Source organism: Leptonychotes weddellii, chromosome 7 (genome assembly GCF_054177405.1).
Source record: "Leptonychotes weddellii isolate Sample4059 chromosome 7, ASM5417740v2, whole genome shotgun sequence".
Lineage (NCBI taxonomy): Eukaryota > Metazoa > Chordata > Mammalia > Carnivora > Phocidae > Leptonychotes > Leptonychotes weddellii.
This window is the reverse complement of record NC_138375.1, coordinates 8,330,653-8,350,046: the sequence shown is the minus strand read 5'-3', so window position 1 is coordinate 8,350,046 and position 19,394 is coordinate 8,330,653. Positions and strand designations below refer to the sequence as shown.

Sequence of the window (19,394 nt, the reverse complement as noted above, 5' to 3'; positions counted from 1 at the left end):
AAAGATGATGGGAAATGAAACTAAGCATAACATTAATAAAGAAAGTCATCAATCCACAAGGGAAGAGAACAAGAGAAAAAGAAAAGAGCAGAGAGGAATTACAAAAACAAGCAGGAAATAATGAACAAAATGGCAATAAGTACAAACCTATCAATAACTACTTCAAATATAAGTGGACTATATCCTCCAATAAAAAGACAGAGAGTGACTAAATGGATAAAAAACAAGATCCATCTATATGTTGCCTACAAGTGACACAGTTCAGATCTAAGGACACACACAGACTGAAGGTGAAGGGATAGAAAAAGTTATTCCATGCAAATGGAAACAAGGAAAACTGGTATAGCTATACTTATGTCAAATAAAATAGACTTTTAAAGGCTGTAACAAAAGACAAAGAAGGACATAATGATAAGTGGGTCAATCCGACAAGAGGATATGACATTTGTAAATATTTATGCACACAACATAGGAGTACCTATGTTGACATATTTCAAGTCATTGAATTTTTGTATCGTACTTTAAAAGCAAAGGCAACAAAAGCAAAAATAAACAATTGGGACTACATCAAACTATAATAGCTTCTGCCCAGCAAAGTAAATCATCATCAAAATGATAAGGCAGTCTTCTGAATGGGAGAAAATATTTGCAAATCATATATCTGATAAGGGATTAATATCTAATATGTATCAAGAACTCTTAACAACTCAATGGCAAACAAACAAAAATTCCCCCAAAACCCAATTTAAAAAAAGAGGGTCTAAATAGGTATTTTCCAAAGAAGACATACATATGGCCAACAGGCACAGAAGATGCTTAACATCATAATCAAAAGGGAAAAGCAAGTCAAAACCACAATGAGATATCACCTCACCCCTCTAGAATGGCTTTTATCAAGTGTTGGAGATGATGTGGAGAAAAGGGAACTCTCGTACACTGTTGGTGGAAATATAAATTGGTGCAGCCATTATGGAAAACAATATGGAGATTTCTTGAAAAATTAAAAATAGGTCTACCATATGATCCACTTCTGGATATTTACCTGAAAATAACAACAATTACCAGAAACACTAATTGAAATGATATATGCACCCCTATGTCCTTTGTAGCATTGTTTACAATAGGTAACATATGGAAACAACCTAAGTGCCTGTCAGTGGATGAATGGATAAAGATAAGGTACATACAGAGTGGGATACTACTCAGCCATAAAACAGATGAAATCTCTCCATTTGCAACAACATGGATGGACCTTGAGGGAATAATGCTAAATGAAATATGGAAATCAAATGCCATATGATTTCACTTATATGTGGAATCTAAAAACAAATGAACAAATGAAATAAAACTCATAGATACAGAGAATAGTTTGTGGCTATATGGTGATGGATGGTAACTAGACTTGTTATGGTGTTCACTTTGCAGTTTATACAAATATTAAATTGTGTTTTGTACCTGAAACTAATAAAATGTTGTATACCAATTCTGCCTCAAAGAAAATAATTTTGAAATGATTTAATCATGTTTTAAGCAAAGAAATTTTGAGTAATACAAACTTTTGAAGAGATCACATTAAAGTCACAACATTCAAAAAAGTTGACATTTCAAGAGATACCCAGTCCATGGACCCCCCCCAAAGAACAGGTGCCTTCATTTAACAAATCAGGAACTAAATCTCTGAGGGGTCCTAGTGGTTCTACTTGTGCTATTTTCTTTAGTACACACTTTGGCAAAATCTTACCTCTTTTTGAACTTCAGAGCTTCAACTCTCAAATGAGTGATCTCTAAGATGTCTTCAAAGTAATACTTAGGATTTATGTGGCAAAAGAGAGGATTTCCTTGCCTTCATCTAGTACTCTTTTTAAATCTAGAAGCTCCTGCCCATTTTTTACTCCTTGCTATAATTATAATCAATTTTTAAAAACATGAATGATTTCCTAATAGCTTTTTAAATAACTGCTTTCTTTTGATTTGGGGGGAAAATCCCAAGTTCATAGACTTGTATTTCGATCCCTAAGAGTTTATATTTCAGGTAAGATAGACTGATTTCTTTCTATGTTTTCCTCTTAAATTTTATATATTCTATGGTAAAAGTTATCATTGTTAGCAAATAAAATATATTGAAATAATTCCTTAATCCAGGGGTTGATTATACATGTGATTCTGCTTCTGGCCATGAAGAAGTAATTGATATGAAAGGGACACTTATGGCATTAAGCACCTGTAACACTGAACAAGTATATGAGGCGGTAGTTTTCAGGCTTTGCACAGCAGGTTGTGCAGCACTTGATTCTTGAGAAAGAAGAAGCATATGAGGTGAGACTCCTGTTTGTCCCAGCTTTCTGCCTAGGAGTGGTTTTTCCAAAACTGCCACAAGGGGAGAATGTGGACATCTCTGTGAGTTAAGAAGCAGATGTCAGAGTTTATGCTGCTGGAATTTGAACAGCCGGGTGTCAGGGAAGAGGAAAATGTAAAATTTGCATGTGATGGCCCCTTATGCAGAGGATGAGACTCCGAAAGGCTCTAAATAGAACAGCTGCTGTGACATTCAGAGCTGAATGGAGATATCTGAGGTCATGTGGTACTGAGTGATGCTGGAGTCCTGGTCCATCCAGAAGGAAACAGCTGTGCTGAGCACCTGGGGCATTCCATCGAGACCTCACAAAAGCCACATTTGGAAGTAAGAATCACAGCCGAGAGTCACTCTGATGACCTAGTCTTAAGGAGAGAAACAGAATGTATTGACACTATTAAATCATAAAGTCAGGTCTGACTCTGGGGTGTTTTCCAACCCCAACTACCAATTCTCTGACTCTCTGGATACCAACTGGGTGTTCAATAATTCAGTTGTGACACTAACAACCCAGAGTTAACATAGACCCCACAAATTAAAGACTCAGTCCAACAAGTCTGCTCTTTACTTCAGATGCCAGTCACAAGCCCTAGGAGCCACCTGTACTGCTGGCCAACAAGCTATAAATTTGGGGTTCCCACAACCCCCTTCTCAGGTCTCATAATTTGCTAGAATGATGCACAAAAATCAGGAAAATGCTTTATTTACTGTTACTGGTTTATTACAAAGACTACAACTCAGAAACAGCAAAATGGAAGAGATGTGTAGGGCAAGGTATGAGAGGAGGTATGAAGGGCTTTCATGCCCTCTCGGCCTGCATCACCTTCCCAGCACCTCAGTGTGTTCGCCACCCCAGAAGCTTTCTGAACCCCATCATTTAGGGCTTCACAGGGTTTTGTTGAGGTTTCATTGCATAGGCATCATTGACTAAATCATTGGCTACTGTTGATTAACTCAATCTTTGGCACCGCTCCCCTGCTCCACTCCCCCCACCCCCACATAGGGGACTGGGGATAAAAGTCCAAGCTCCTAATCAAGGTTTAGTCTTTCTGGTAACCAGGCAACCTCCTGAAGGTATCTAGGAGCTGTCCATGGGTTGCTTCCTTAGGACAGTAGACACTTCTATCACCCTTATCACTCAAGAAGTTCTAAGGGTTTTAGGAGCTCTGTGCCAGGAACCACCTGGAGAGAATCAAGATGTTCTGATTGTAATTCAACTATCTGTTGGTGGACACAACATATTTATTGGGACACAACATAACTCACACTTCCTACAATGAATCATCACAAAAGAGAAAAATATAGAAATATGGAAAATTAAATCCAGCCTTATTAAGAATTATATTAAGTGTAAATGGACTATACATTCCATTTTAAGGGTAGAAATTGTCATATTGGGTAAAAACAAGTCTAACCTGCATGCTGTCTACAAGAGCTGTGCTTGAACTATAATGTCAGAGACATTTTGAAAAAAAAAAAAAACTGAAAAAGATATAATGCAAACAGTAAGCATAAAAAAGCTGGTGTCAGATCAGTAATTTAAATAATTGACTAATTGTTGACAAAGTAGATTTTGAAGAAATAAGAATTAATAGAGATAAAGGATGTCTTTACATAGATGCAGAAAGATTTAACAATCTTAATGTGTATATGCACAATAACAGACCTTCAAAATACATGAAACAAAAACTGATAGAACTAAAAGGAGAAATAGAAAATATAGTTGCAGATTTCAATACCCCTTTCTTAGTAACTAATACAAGTAAATGAGAACTCAGTATGCATCTTGAAGGTTTGAATAATGCATGTGGTTTTGTTGTAAAGTATATCAATGTATATCAGTATACATTGTAAAGTATATCAAAGTATATCAGTATATCAATGGAACACAATGAAGTTGAGAAATCCACTCTACCTTCATAGTCAATTGATTTTCAAAAAAGACACCAAGGTATTTTGATGATGACAGGAAAATCTGTGATAGATGGAGGAGGAAAAATCAGATATTTGTATAGGAAAAAAATTGACTTGACCATACCTTACACAACACACAAAAATTAACTCAAGATGAATAATAGAATGAAATGAAAAAGCTAATAATATAAGGTTTCTGTAGCTTTTCTATGATTTTCCTAACAGTGTCTTTTAATATGCATATTAAAAAACAGTAATACAATCTAAGGGCGTCTGGATGGCTCAGTCAGTTAAGTGATTTTGGCTCAGGTCATGATCTCAGGCTCATGAAATCAGCCTGGTGAAGGGTTCTGCACTGGGCATGGACCCTGGGTGTAGAGCGTGCTTAATATTCTCTCTCCCCCTCTCCCTCTGCTGTTCCCCCAACTCACACTCTCTCGCACTCTCTCTCAAAAAAAAAACAAAAAACTAAATTGGCTTTTTAAGAATTTATATCTTAGAGCTCTTCTGTTCTCTGTAAGAAATCCTTTCCTATGATAAGATTATTCTCTTATGATAAGGATAATACAGCAACTGGATTTTCATAGATTACAAGTTAGAGTCTAAATGGTATAACCATTTTGAAGAAATTTTGGTAGTTTGTAATAAACGTAACCTTAACATCTACCATATGGCCCAGCGATTCTACTCCTAGATATTTACCCAAGAGAAATAGAGACATAGGACTGAAAAGATAGTGGCACCAGCATGTCGTGGTAACTTTATAGTAATAACCCCTGGCTGAAAATAATGAAAATACCTGTGATAGATAAGCACATTTTGGTAGAGCCATAGAATGGAGTATTGCCCATCAATTAAAAATACACACTTCTGAAACATACAACATGAATGTATCTCAAAAAAAATCATTCTGTGAGCAAAAGATCCTGGACACAATTTCTTTATGATTCCATTGTATAAAGTTTGAAAGCAAACACAACTCTATTATAGTGACAGAAATTAGATAGTGTTTGAGGGTTGTATGCAAAGGGGCATGAGGATACTTCTAGAGATGATAGAAATGTTCTTTATTTTGATTCAAGTGAATTACCTGGTTGTATGTATTTAACAACTGATCAAATTGTATACTTAAGATATGTGCATTTCACTTTAGGGAAATTTTATCTCAGATTTTCAAAAAGAAATCTACTTTAATAAATTCAGTTTGACCTGGAAAAAACAAAGAAATGAGAAAAAATACCTTTTAACTCCCCTTCTCTGCATTTTTGTCCTGTTCTTTTTAATTTATTTTCTCCCATTTAAATTTGACCAGTCTTCCAAGCCCACCTCAGCTGGCCTCTCTGGGAATTACCCTAGATCTAGATGTGTGCGTTCATATAACTATCAGAAATTATTGTGCTTTACAGCTATTTGTGTAAGTGATATATTTGCAGATGTAAATGTACACTACTTAAGGCACATAATATACTTGTTCATTCAAGAGAAAATAATTAAACCAGGCATTGCGCTCAGAGTTGTAGAATTTGAGAAGTAAAGATATGGTCTTAGTCTTTAAGGCTGTTTTCATTCTGAATGATTCTGTTCAGTGAGTGAATCTATTATTAGAATTTAGTCCTCAACATTCATTTGACAAATATAGAAATATTACCTACTTATACTCAATAAAATATTCCTAGGCATTAAGAATAACAAAGAACTTTTACAACTCAACACCAAAAAACCCAAACAATTTGATTAAAAAATGGGCACAAGACCTGAATAGACGTTTTTCCAAAGAAGACATACAGATGGCCAAAATGCACATGAAAAGATGTTTAACATCACTAATCATCAGGGAAATGCAAATTATAACCACAATGAGTTATCACCTTACACCTGTCAGAATGGCTAAAATCAAAAAGACAAGAAACAACAAGTGTTGGCAAGGATGTGGAGGAAAAGGAACCCTCGTGCAATGTTTGTGAAAATGTAGATTGGTGCAGCCACTGTGAAAAACAGTATGGAGGTTCCTCAAAGAATTAAAAATAGAAATATCATGTGATCGAATAATTCCACTACTGGGTAATTACCAAAAGAAAATGAAAACATTAATTCAAAAAGATATATGCATCTCTGTGTTTATTGCAGCATTATTTACAATAGCTATCATATGGAAGTCATCCAAGTGTCCATCAATAGGTAAATATGTATCACATCTTTATCCATTCATCTATTGATGAATTATAATGGAATTATAATGGAGGGTTATGCAGCCAAAAAAGGGTTGAGATCTTGTTATTTGTGATAACATGGGGGGACCTAGAGGGTATTATGCTAAGTGAAATAAGTCAGATAGCAAATATAGTCAGAAAGACCAATACAATATGATTTCACTTGTACGTGGAATCTAAAAAACAAAACGAATAAGGAAACAAAAAGCAGAATCAGACCTATAAATACAGAGAACAAATTGATGGTTGCTGGAGGAGAAGGAGGCTGGGGATGGGTAAAATGGATGACGGAGATACAGGCTTTCACTTACGGAATAAAAGGTACATTATAGAGAGTATAGTCAATGATACAGTCACAGTGCTGTATGGTGACAGATAGCAGCTACACTTGTGGTGAGCATAGTATAGAGATGTTGAATCACTATGCTGTACACCTGAAACTCATGTAACATGGTGCATCAACTATACTCAAAAAATTTCAAAAGAAGAGTAACAATGATGTCTAATAAAATACAGCTCATGACTTTAAGGCACTCACAATTAATCTTCAAGTCAAACAACTGAATAAGTAACTTACAAAAATACAGACAAGTATCAAATGCTCATAAGATTAAAAGAAGCAGAATGGAAAAATGTCCTGCTTGGGGGTGGATGGGTGGTGGGGCTTTAAGCTGAGACCTTATAATCTTAACGGCCTTAAAATATCGCTGAGATTCCATTGTTTTTGACATGTAGAAATGACAGTTGCATATGGTTCAAGATAATACCTGTGAGGAAAGTCTTTTTGGCAAGATTATATATGGAAAGACCCCAAGGAAAACAAAAGTGTGATGCATTCAAGAAATGGAAAATTTAGTTCAGTTCCAGTAAGGCTAAACCATGGGGTGAGAGCAGAAACCGGAATAAAATACAGAGTCAAAACCAATGAGGAGAAACAAACGTTAGAGAAGGAAAGAGATAGAAAAGCCCTGAAACTTCAAGCCCCAACATAAGATCTGATGGCCATAACCAAAGCTTCATTTGGCCTTCGCATGTCTTAAGCTTGATATTTTGGAGACACGACTACACCCATTTGGGGAGAATCCCCTGAACAGGCATCACAAGTCCTTATTCCCATGTTCCCTAATCTAGTTCACGTTCCAGTCCTGGAGGTATTACTGGCTGGTGCTCTTGCAGTAATATACATGCTAACACTTAAAAGCTACAATGCACTAGCACATATGAGAATTGTGCCTGGATATCTATAGTCTACACCTAGCTTCTTCTACGGGAATTAAGGATCCATTTGAATAGCCTGTACTATATTAAGAATATTTGAAAAAAAAATAGCCTACCATTTGTGCACTATCTACTGAAGTGAATTTTTAACACTTTTTAATAAAATGTTAAATGATTCCTAAATGCTCATCATTTTATAATATCTATTATAGATCTCTAAGTTCTTTTTGTTTATCCTTTATAAACTAAATAAAAATGTGATTTGTTTTTATTACATAAAACCTCAGTTTGTAAAATTTCAATTTCTATACTTGTTTTTTGAAACACTTACCATCCAATAATGCCAAATGTCAGGAAATGTTTTCATATGGTGCAGTGTAAATTTTTAATTCACTAATTTGTCACTTCCTCCCATCAGCAATCTGCCGTCATTTTATGGAGAGTTTTACAAGCTAAGTGCATGGAGCCAGAGGGCTTAAGTGACTTCAAGACATGGACTGTAATGTTTTTAGGACCTTGACAAAGATGAAGGATGTCAGGGTTTTTCAGTTTAGTCAGTTTCCCACCGAATACAGCAATACAGGATAGAATAGGGAGACAGGAAATAAGGGCTCTCCAATAATGGATTCTGGGTTTTTGTTGGTTGTCAGCAAGTTGACTTGACTCCTTCTGATCCAGCCTAGAATGGCAGATAAACTCAGAATGCACCATTATCATCAAGCTACCGTAATATCCGTGATGTTCAGACAAGCTTTTCTTAATGCATATTTATTTATTTCTTCTTTTTGCTGTTTGTCTTGACCTTCACTTCCAGTCATTATATTCTTTGTCATCCGTGGAAGGTTAGTTGGACCAATTTCATGTAGTGAAAACATGTGTCAATGTGAACACCTGAACCTATACATGCAAGATATTTTAAGTAAATATGTGTTATTTTCACTTGATGAAAAGATATAATAAGTTCCACGATCTTTATAAAACTTGAAGAGGAAGTTTACTATAATTTGTGGTTATAGACCAGAAAATAAATGTTGCATAATGAATAGATAAAAGATGGATAATAATTTTTTGAAGAAATAAAAATTTTAGGGGCACCTGGGTGGCTCAGATGGTTAATCGTCTGCCTTTGGCTCAGGTCATGATCCTGGGGTCCTGGGATCGAGCCCTACATCGGGTTCCTGGCTCAGCAGGGAGCCTGCTTCTCCCTTTCCCTCTGCCTCTCCCCCTGCTCATGCTCTCTCTCTCTGTCTCTGTATCTCTGTGTCTCAAATGAAAAAATAAAATCTTAAAATAAAAGTTTAAAAAAAATAAAAATTTTATTTTAGTAATAAAATTAAACATTCTCCTGGATGATGATGATTTTCACCTACTTCAAAGATAATTATAAACATCTATGTGACAAAAATCATAGAGTTAATAAGAAACAACCCAGGTTTTTATGTCACTTAAAATACAAAGCATTAAATTTGAGTATTTGAATTTTATGTGCAAGAGGCTTATCAAAACGACTTCTAAAATATTTTGATTAGTATGGCAATGAAAATAAAGGCATTTAAAATGTGCTTGTAAAAATATACTAATCTGAAAAATGGCTTTTTGTATTGTCAGTCTTTAGACTAATTATCACTGCGTGTGACTAAATGTCAGAATCACAAACCCTATTTAAACTATTGCCAAAATCTGAGATATTTTAAAATTAAGACACACCATTATTTTCTGTACCACTAAGAGAGACAGGATGAAAAGAAGAAAGAAGAAAGGAAGAAGAAAAGAAAAGGAAGGAAAGAAGGGAAATAGGGAGGTGGGATAGGAGGGAGGTGGAGAGGGAGGAAAGGAGAGAGAAAGAGAAAAAGAGAAAGAAGAAAAAAAAGAAAAGAAAGGGAAAGAAAGAAAAAATTGAAAGAAAGAAAAGAGGAAAGGAGGGAGGGAGGAAGGAAGACTAAGACACAAAGATTTTTTGTTACTTAATTTTTTTTCACTTTATATCTATTGGAAAAGCTGTTTTGGACTCATCTAGATGTACATTTTTCATTATCATGTTGTGCACTCTTAAAAAATGGAAGGTACTATTGCACATTCTTAAAAAATGAAAGTCCAAGTTCAATAAGTTGGTTAAGTATTCCCAAAACTTTTCCCCAGTCTTTCTCTTCTGACTCACTTTTGATGGTGTGTCATCAGCATCTGTTTTCCATGCACTATCATCCTCAGTGACACAGAAGTGGTGAGGGCTCAGAATCTTTTTAAGAAGTGTTTCACAGTTGCCCTGTGATTGTCTTTTGAGCTGTTGTGACACATTCTGCAAGTTTTGTTTTCTTGATCTCACCAGAATGTGTCACTGGAAGGTTTTCAGACAACAGCCAGAACTGCTGTTCCTTCCTCAAAGTACTTCAAGAGCGCTTTGAGTGAAACAGAGGGGCCACTTTCCCACATGTGCTGGACTTGAGAATAGCACCATGACCACCATCTGCCTAAAAGGGATTGTAAGAAGCTGCTGGCTCTAAGATTCATTCTGATTTCAGAGATGTTAAAATGTGAAAAAGTGTGCATCTCAGAATCATTGGAACTACTTTCTCGTTCTTCTTTTTGTCACTATGATTATATGTTTAAATTTAGAGATGATGGTAATTTATCTTAGGAGGCTCTGCTTTCAAGTTCATCTGGGTAGGAGAGAGATGGAAGGCTTTTCCATGTGTAGGTTTCCACAGTTCATGGGTCAGTAGGAGTAAAAATTACCCTTTGAAATGCGGAGCTGGTGGCTTCGCTGGCCATGAGAGCATGATGTAGGTTTAGAAAAACCTCTGTGGTGACTGAGATGGGGAATCCAGAAAACAAAACACCTTTAACAAATACTCTGAAGACCAAAACTGGGGTTGTGTAGTGGCTCTCATCCATATTAGTATGCAATATTTCTCTGGCAGTGCTCAGCATAGAGTATGGAAGCAGAGATGGTGTAGGGTTGACTAATCAAAGGTTTTCACCAGCAAGTGTAGAAGGAAAGTCTGAAGTCCCACACTCCTCTTACTTTCTTGAATGTTTTATAATGTTATTGTAAAGGGTAATATTGCAAACAGAATTATGGAAAGAGCAGAGACATAAAGCTACTTATTGATTATTTTTCTGTGTAACATATGTATGATTAAAACTGAACAAGCATACATAAATGTGGATTACAAAGATCCGGGTTCATCTTGCTTGAGATGTTGGTCTTCTTTGACTGCAGTACTCTCATGCCAATTTATAGGTGTTTGTCTTTTCTGTAATTGTACCTAAATTCTACAATGCTGAGAATATTTGGAATGGAATGATTCAGAACTACTTTAAAAAGCTAAAATGATTTTTAAAAATCTAAATCAAAGAGGAACGTGCTGCAGGTACAACCTTTACAATGCTGCTACAAAAATAAGTCAAAGATCATTGATTCAGTACCTCCCATATTAAAAACCAGATGAGTGTGTGTCATCATTGAAAGAAAAAAACAAAACCCAGAAACTTAGAAGCCTTGGAGCCACATTAGCAGCCATTTCAATTACTGAAACCACAAGTGTGTGTAATGTTTACATCCTGGGTAACCATACGTGAAATGTATGAAAGCGACTTAGGGTTGCTTCTAGTGCATTTGGATTGATCTCATTTGATTCCTACGCCCTGAATGAAAATAATGAAAGGATATAGCAGAGCCTTCTGCCATTTGAATTGTGATTTATTTCAATAAAAAATATGCGACCTTGAGCTGAACAATGCATGTCTTTCTTAAAAAATACTGATTAGTGTAATTTATTATGGAATGCTTTTAAGTGAACTTGGGAGGATTAATCATGACAGAGATAAGAGGCATAAACCCTTCCTCCCACTTCTCCTTTTATTCACAAATACAAGTTGTGCATCCCTAGTGTGGCAAACAGAGCCCTACTGGGTGATAATGTAGCTGTCTTCTGAATTGAATGGGTTAGAGCCCTATTTTGCAGGATGTGGGGGGCGCTGTTGTACTCTTTCAAAATAAAAGGTCCAGGGAATGATAATGAGTAACTGAATGAATGTAAGACTCTCAGTACCTAGTGTTTCCTTAACAGGTTAGACAGTACCCACCTGAAAAAAAAAAGAGCAGAAGTTCTCTTACTAGAGGCATCCCCACTGAAGTGGAACATAAGACAGGTATAGGTATGTCTAATGCAGAATCTAGTTAAAATTGTTCAGGAAAAAAAATTGTTCAGGAAGTGCCAGCCAAAACATTTTTTAAAAAAGAACATAAAATGATAAATTTTGGATATTGAGAAACAGAATCTAGATTTATTTTGATGAGCTTCCTAAATAACCTAGGATAATTAACTGATTTATCACTTTTCAACAGGATAGCAAAGTAATATACAAAAACCAATGAGTGCTTTCCTGTACACTAGCAATAACAAAATACAAATGGAATGAGAAAAGTTCCCAGTCACAAATGTCAATGGTATATGAAGAGGTAAAATATACTTTATCTGTGATTTGAGTAATAGTTGAGAGCTTAGTGATCAAAAGTCATGGTTTCTGGAGCCAAGAAAGTATAGTAAAAATACCAGCTTTGCCGCTCATCAGCTGTATGATATGAAGTCACTTAATTTAAAAAGACATTGCTGTGCCTTTATTCCCTCTCTGTGAAATGAAAATGATAATAATAAAGCTGATGCCATAGGGTCATGGTGACAATTAAATTAACTAATATTTGTAAAGCATTCAAATAGGTGCCTACAATGTGGTAAGTACTCTATAAATATTAGTTATATTAACTGTATAAAGCTTTAAGGAAGAACATAAATAATTGGACAAAGAATAATCATAGTACCGAATAGGAAGACTTAGTATTCAACACTGTCAGTTCTCCCCAAATAAATATGTCAATTTAATCTAAACCTGAGCCCAATTTCTACAAGAAAGGAAGTGATGCACTGCAGTCATAAAGGATACATATTTTAGAATCAGGTGACCTGGGTTCCTTATTTAATGGTTCCAGTTTTCATTCTTCTAATCTATAAAGCAAATGTAATAATAAAGTATACCTCATATGATTAAATTTGATTATCTGTGTCAATAAAGCCTTTATACGGTGCCTGACTCATAAAAAGCATGCCATAAGTAATAGTGAGCTGTTGTTACCAGTATGTTTGGGAAATACAGATTTTACTAAAAAAATAATTGCACAAGAGTAGCAAAGTAGTTTTTTTTTTTTTTAATAAGAGGAAGTGGGGAGAGGGGAGATTATTTTCCTAGATACGAAAATGTGTTAGCCTTCCACAGTAATTAGAACTGTATGGCACAGGTTAAATAATGAAAAGGTGAATGGGGCTGAAGATAAAAACAGAAGACAGTGATTAATACACAGAGTGTTACTTTATGTCAGTACTCCTGTAAGCATTTACATGTAAATTAACCCCAAAAGTAGTGACTATCGTTACCCCTGAGTTACAGAGGCACAGGAAGTTAAGTGACCTGTCCAAGGTGTATTGAGTATCAGAGTGGGATTAGACCTGGGAATCTGGTTCTGGAATCCACACTCCTCTCTGAGGCACTAGGAGATTTTACTATTTAGTTGAGTTGAAATTTTTAATCGTTGGGGAATATTTGAAGAGTTCAATAATTAGTGCTAGGATAACTGACATATTGGGATATATATATCCCAATCAATACAGTCAACTGAGATATATATATATATATATCCCAATATATGATAATTGTATAAGAAAGTGTGTGTATGTGTGTATATATATACATACATATATATGTAACTATATATGTGTTGGATATAACTATATATATATATAAAAATATATATATAACTATATATATAAAATGTAGCTATAGAGAGAGAGAATTAACTGTATATATACAATGTCACTGTATATAGAATGTAGCTATATGTAGAATGTAACTATATGTAGTTGTATATAGTTTTATATATATAGTTAGATTCTAGGAACACAAATTCCAGGTCAATAAATGATTTCAAAATGCTTAAATACATCTAAATAAACTTGGGGGGTGATAATCATGGGGAAGACTTTTCAGAGTGTGGCAAGGTATTAAACGGAACCAAGATGGATCTGCAGATTCCTTTTCTCTGAAAAATGGATGGGTCAGTGGCTTCATTGGCATCAATTAGCAAGAGTTGATAACCTTGGAGAAAGTGACTTTTGAGGAAGATGTTTGAGCAACCATCCCTAAAAAGTGACAGCTGAGACATGGAGATTAACAGGGCAGGTCAAAACAACCCAGCTTTGGTGGCCTGTATTTAGAGAGAGAACGCAGGCAGAATTTAATTCCATTCTGTTCAGTTCATCTCAGTGATACACACACCTGCTGTGTGCACTGTGCAGTGTTGTAAATACAGTAGTGGAAAAAATTAGTGTTTTCTTTGTCCTCATGGGGCCAGTTTACAGTCAACTGAGAGAGACTGAAAATTGTATAAAAAAGTATAATACAGTGTGCTAAGTGTTAGAAGTCCAGGGTGCTGTAGGATAAGAAGGCACTTAATATAGGTTTTGCACTTGTAGAAGGCTTCCCGTAGAAAACAGTATCTAGGATAAGATCTTAAAGTTAAGTAAGAGGGGCGCCTGGGTGGCTCAGTTGGTTAAGCATCCGACTCTTGGTTTCAGCTCAGGTCCTGATCTCAGGGTCCTGAAATCAAGCCCCGTGTCAGGCTCTGAACTCAGCATGGAGTCTGCCTGAGAGTCTCTCTCCCACTCCCTTCGTTCCTCCTGCTTATGCTCTCTCTCTCTCTAAAATAAATCTTAAAAAAAAAAAAAGTTAAGATATAGCCAAGAACTATGTCTGTTTGTGAGCAGAACTCTATTTTATCCAAGTGCTGAAGATAGAGACCTGGATTTCTAAGGAAATAGGAAAATAAACAATTAGATATATGGGCTGAGAATCAGGAGCAAGATCTTGGCTGGATGTGTGAAACTGAAGTATCATCAAGTAAGCAAACAGTGATGGAAAACATGAAAAAAGATTGTCAAGGGACAGAGTGTAGAGTTAGCACAGGTCCTACTGCAGCACCCTGGGGATTACCAACAGTTATGGGTGTTAAAACATAAAATTCAACTGAGAAAATTTTAAAGATCTTATTGGCTTTATTCAACAATTCATGAATTGGGCAGCATCCTACCTAAAAGATAGGAAGGAGTTCTGATGAGCTGTACAAAATGGAAGACTTTTATAGGCAGTAGGAAGGGGGACAAGGAAGTTACTAGCACAGAGTGGATTGTTTCAGGCAAGGTCACCTTGCTTTGGGCAAGCACAGGGATCTGTCAGGTAGATTACCTTACTGGTGCTAACCAGAACATTCCAGACTGACTGATTAAGCTTACATTTCTGGGACAGACTGAAACTTCAGTTAAGTTAGATGTTAAGTCTTGGTTTGGTGAGGTGGGCTTAGCACGAGTAACTCCATTTTGGGTCTGCTGTTTCTTTTTTCATATGGAACAGAGAGACCCAGACAGTGATGGGAGAAAAGGGGAAAATCATACTAGGAGAATACTGGGAGAGTGGGTGTCATGGAAACCAGTGGGAGAGGATCTCACTTGTACAGGGCAGGTGACATGTGATCATCACTGACAAACAGATGGCTGGTGTGAAGGCTCTGTCGGCAGAGTGGTTTACAAGAGAGCCAGACTACAGCGGCCAGAGCAGTTGGTGGGCTGGGTGACTAGGGACGTCGAAGGACGGTAGGAGGAGTTGGGGTTGGTGCAGCATGCCTTCTCAGAATAGTAATCCGTGCAGTTGGGCTATTTTTCCAGCAGAAATCATGTTGTTGGAACTCATATGTGAAGTAGGCAGATAGCCTAATTGGATTTTTTTGCCAGACTAGTAATAAAAGGAAAATTGACAAAGGAGTTGGGGGTACTTGAGAAAAGCCAGCTGAGTTTTTTTTTTTTTTTTAAAGATTTTTTATTTATTTATTTGAGAGAGAGAGAATGAGAGACAGAGAGCATGAGAGGGAGGAGGGTCAGAGGGAGAAGCAGACTCCCTGCCGAGCAGGGAGCCCGATGCGGGACTCGATCCCGGGACTCCAGGATCATGACCTGAGCCGAAGGCAGTCGCCCAACCAACTGAGCCACCCAGGCGCCCAGCTGAGTTTTTTTTAATACAGCCTGGGGTCCAGCTAAGGAAGGACAAGTGTGAAAAGCACTAGAGTTTGCTGGATGAGCAGAAAAGGGGACGGGACAGGGACTGCAGTCATGGATCAAATGCACCGTAAGTACAAGAAAAATTTTATTAGAATGTACTGGTGGTCCTGGGTGAGTAGAAGGTGAAAGGGAACAGAACACAGAAGAGGGGAAGGCTTTTTGTGAGAATCCTCTTGAGAGCTGGTGGCCTGCGCACACTCTGCTGCTTCATTGTCCTGGAAATATCATGAGGCGTATTGGGAGAGAAGAGGAGGAGCCTGCCCCATGTACTTGAGGACTGAAGATTCCCCAAGTGTCAGCAGTTTCGTGAGCACTGAGGGCCAGCCCCCTGGAGCAGTTTGCACCTTTAGCAGTTGGGGGTTATGACTGCAGTAGGAGGCCAGGCAGCTTTGGGAGACTCACTGTCCTCATACGTCCTCAAATGGCCGCATAAGTAGGCTCGGGCCTCTCACGTGCCCAGGAAGCAGGAGATAGGGAAGAGGCTTCTTCCTTAGCAGAATAGGAACAAAAAGACAAATTGAACAAAAATATTGTAAAATATTGAATAAACAATATTGGGTACGAAGAAGTGGAAAACTAGGAATTTCCATGCATTTTTTGTAGAATGTTAATTGAAGAGAATTTGAAAGTATGAATCAGAATTTTTTTTTAAATAATATTTTATTTATTTATTTGAAAGAGAGACAGCAAGAGCGAGAGACGGAACACAAGCAGGGGGAGCGGGAGAGGGAGAAGCAGGCTTCCCTCCGAGCAGGGAGCCCGATGTGGGGCTCGATCCCAGGACCCTGGGATCATGACCTGAGCTGAAGGCAGCCACTTAACGACTGAGCCACCCAGGCGCCCCATGAATCAGAATTTTTTAATAAATGTTATGAGTAGAGCCATTGATGGGAACTTAGTCTAAGGAAATGCTCAGGCAAGAGGACAATGTCACCTACTGAAGAAGGTGTGTTTCAGGGTCTATCACAGTGAGATGGTGAAAGGCTCTAGCTCTAGAAACTGAGCCTTCTGAATTTGGATCGCAGCTTTGCTATTATTCTTTTTTTTTTTTTTTTCAGCTTTGCTATTATTTTTGATGACTTTGGGCAATTTCTTCAAATCTCATTTCGATGATCTGTAAAATGGGTGGACTGATAATGATTACTTAGAAAGTTCTGAGGGGGGTTGTGATGATACAGGTAAAGCTGAACACAGAAGCTGGATATAACATGGTAAGTGCTCCGTACACTGTATTCATGCTAAAAAGGTAAGAGGGAGAGGATAGGAAAGTAGAAAAAGAAACATAAGGTCAAGGATGGGAGGAGAGTAAGATTAATCACAGCCAACTGGTGAAATAAAATAGAGTATATCTCTACAATGGAATACTGTGCAGCCATTAAGAGTTTCGTTCTGTATTTATGCACATTGACAAGAACAATTGTGGAAGATAGACTCTCTCCCCCATAATTTCAGTTTTTTTATCATATAAACACTGCTTTTATTTTGAAAATGCAGTCCAACAGTACTAATTTTTTGTATTTGTTTGTTTCTTTATCCTTTTAAATCAATTTACTGATGTATAGTTTACACACAGTAAAACGACATATTTTTTATGTTATTTCTTTACTTTTTTTAAAATTGAGTTATAATTGACACATAGCATTATGTTAGTTTCAGGTGTGCAATGTAATGATTTGATGTTTGTATATATTGCAAAATGATCACCACAATAAGCCTAGTTAACATCCATCACCACACATAGTTACAATTTTTTTTCTTGTGATGAGAACTTTTAAGATCTACTTTCTTTGCAACTTTCAAATATGCAATAGAGTATTATTAACTATGGTCACCGTGCTGTACATGACATTCCCAGGACTTACTTATTTTATAACTGGAAATTTGTACCTTTGCATGCATATGAGCAGGGGAGAGGGGTGGGTAGGTGCGGAGGGAGAGGGAGAAGCAGACTCCCAGCTGAGCAGGGACTCAGACTCAGTGCTCCATCCCAGGACCCTGAGATCATGACCTGAACTGAAGGCAGATGCTTAACCGACTGAGCCACCCAGGCGCCCCTGGAAATTTGTACCTTTTGACTCCCATTTTGCCCACCGCCCCCACACCCCTGCCTCTGACAAGAACCAGTCTGTCCTCTGTATCTATGAGCTTGTTTTTTTTAGATACCACGTATAAGTGAGATCATACTATTATTGTCTTTCTCTGTCTGACTTATTTCACCTAGCATAATGCCCTCAGGTTCCACTCCTGTTGTTGGCAAATAGCAAGATTTCATTCTTTTTCATAGTTGAATTATATTTCATTGTGTATATGTGTGTTTTGGAATATATATTCCAATATTATATAGAATATCATTTACATATTCCATTATACATATATTCATGTTATATATGTAGACCTGTATGATATGTGATATATATAATATGACACGTATATGATGTTACGTGTATATACACACACATTCACATACATATACACACACATATCACATTTTCTTTATCCATTCATCCACCAATGGACATTTAGGTTGTTTCCATGTCTTGACTATTGTAAATAATGAATGAAATGAAATGGGGGGGTGCTTTATCTTTTCTACTTAGTGTTTTCATTTTCTTTGGATAAATATCTAGAAGTAGGTTTTGCTGGATCATATGATAGTTCTTTTAATTTTTTGAGCAGTGTCCATACTGTTTTCCATCATAGTTGCACCAATTTATATTCCAGCCAATAGTGTGAGAGGGTTCCCTTTTCTCTACATCCTTGCCAATGCTTATCTCTTGTGATACTAGCCATCCAAACAGGTGATAGCTCATTGTGGTTTTGACTTATATTTGACTTACATTTCCCTGATGATTAATGAACATCTTTTTCATTAGTTGAACATCTTTTCATGTGTCTGTTCTTTGAATGTATCTTCTTTGGAAATGTCTGTTCAGATCTTCTTCCCATTTTTAAATCAGATTGTTTTTTGCTATTGAATTATATGAGTCCCTTATATATTTTAGGTATTAATCTCTTGTTAGACTTACGGTTTGCAAATATTTTCTCTCATTCAGGAGGATGCTTTTTCAGTTTGTTGATTTCCTCCTTTGCTGTGCAGAAGATTCTTAGTTTGATGATGTAGTCCCACTTGTTTGTTTTTGCTTTTGGTATAAAATTAAAAAAAAAAATCATCACCAAGACTGATGTTAGGAGCTCACCTTTTTACAAAAAAAAATTATTTTATAAAACAAGTCTTACAAAAGCAGATAATAAAACTAAATAAATAGTATGATACTATTTTTTTAAGTTTTTATTTAAATTCTAGTTTGTTAACATACAGTGTAATGTTAGTTTCAGCTGTACAATATAGTGATTCAACCCTTCCATACAACACCTGGTGCTGATCACAAGTGCCCTCCTTAATCCCCATCACCTATGTCCCCCATCTCCCCTGCCCAACTCCCCCTGTAACTATCAGTTTGTTTTCTATAGTTAAGAGTCTCTTTCTTGCTTTATTTCTCTCTCTTTTTCTCTTATTTTTTCCCCTTTGCTTGTTTG

At 36.7% G+C, this 19,394-nt stretch overlaps 1 protein-coding gene and 1 long non-coding RNA gene across 6 annotated transcripts in view; both read left to right on the top strand.

The window, feature by feature from the left end:
* The window catches only part of CTNND2 (catenin delta 2), an 864,616-nt gene that overhangs the window by 219,109 nt on the left and 626,113 nt on the right, over positions 1 to 19,394 (top strand). The window lies entirely within an intron of this gene.
* LOC145722530 (uncharacterized) lies at positions 1,873 to 11,880 on the top strand. The gene is made up of 2 exons (XR_014146848.1): positions 1,873 to 4,163; positions 4,196 to 11,880. It is a non-coding gene; the product is annotated as an uncharacterized LOC145722530 (long non-coding RNA).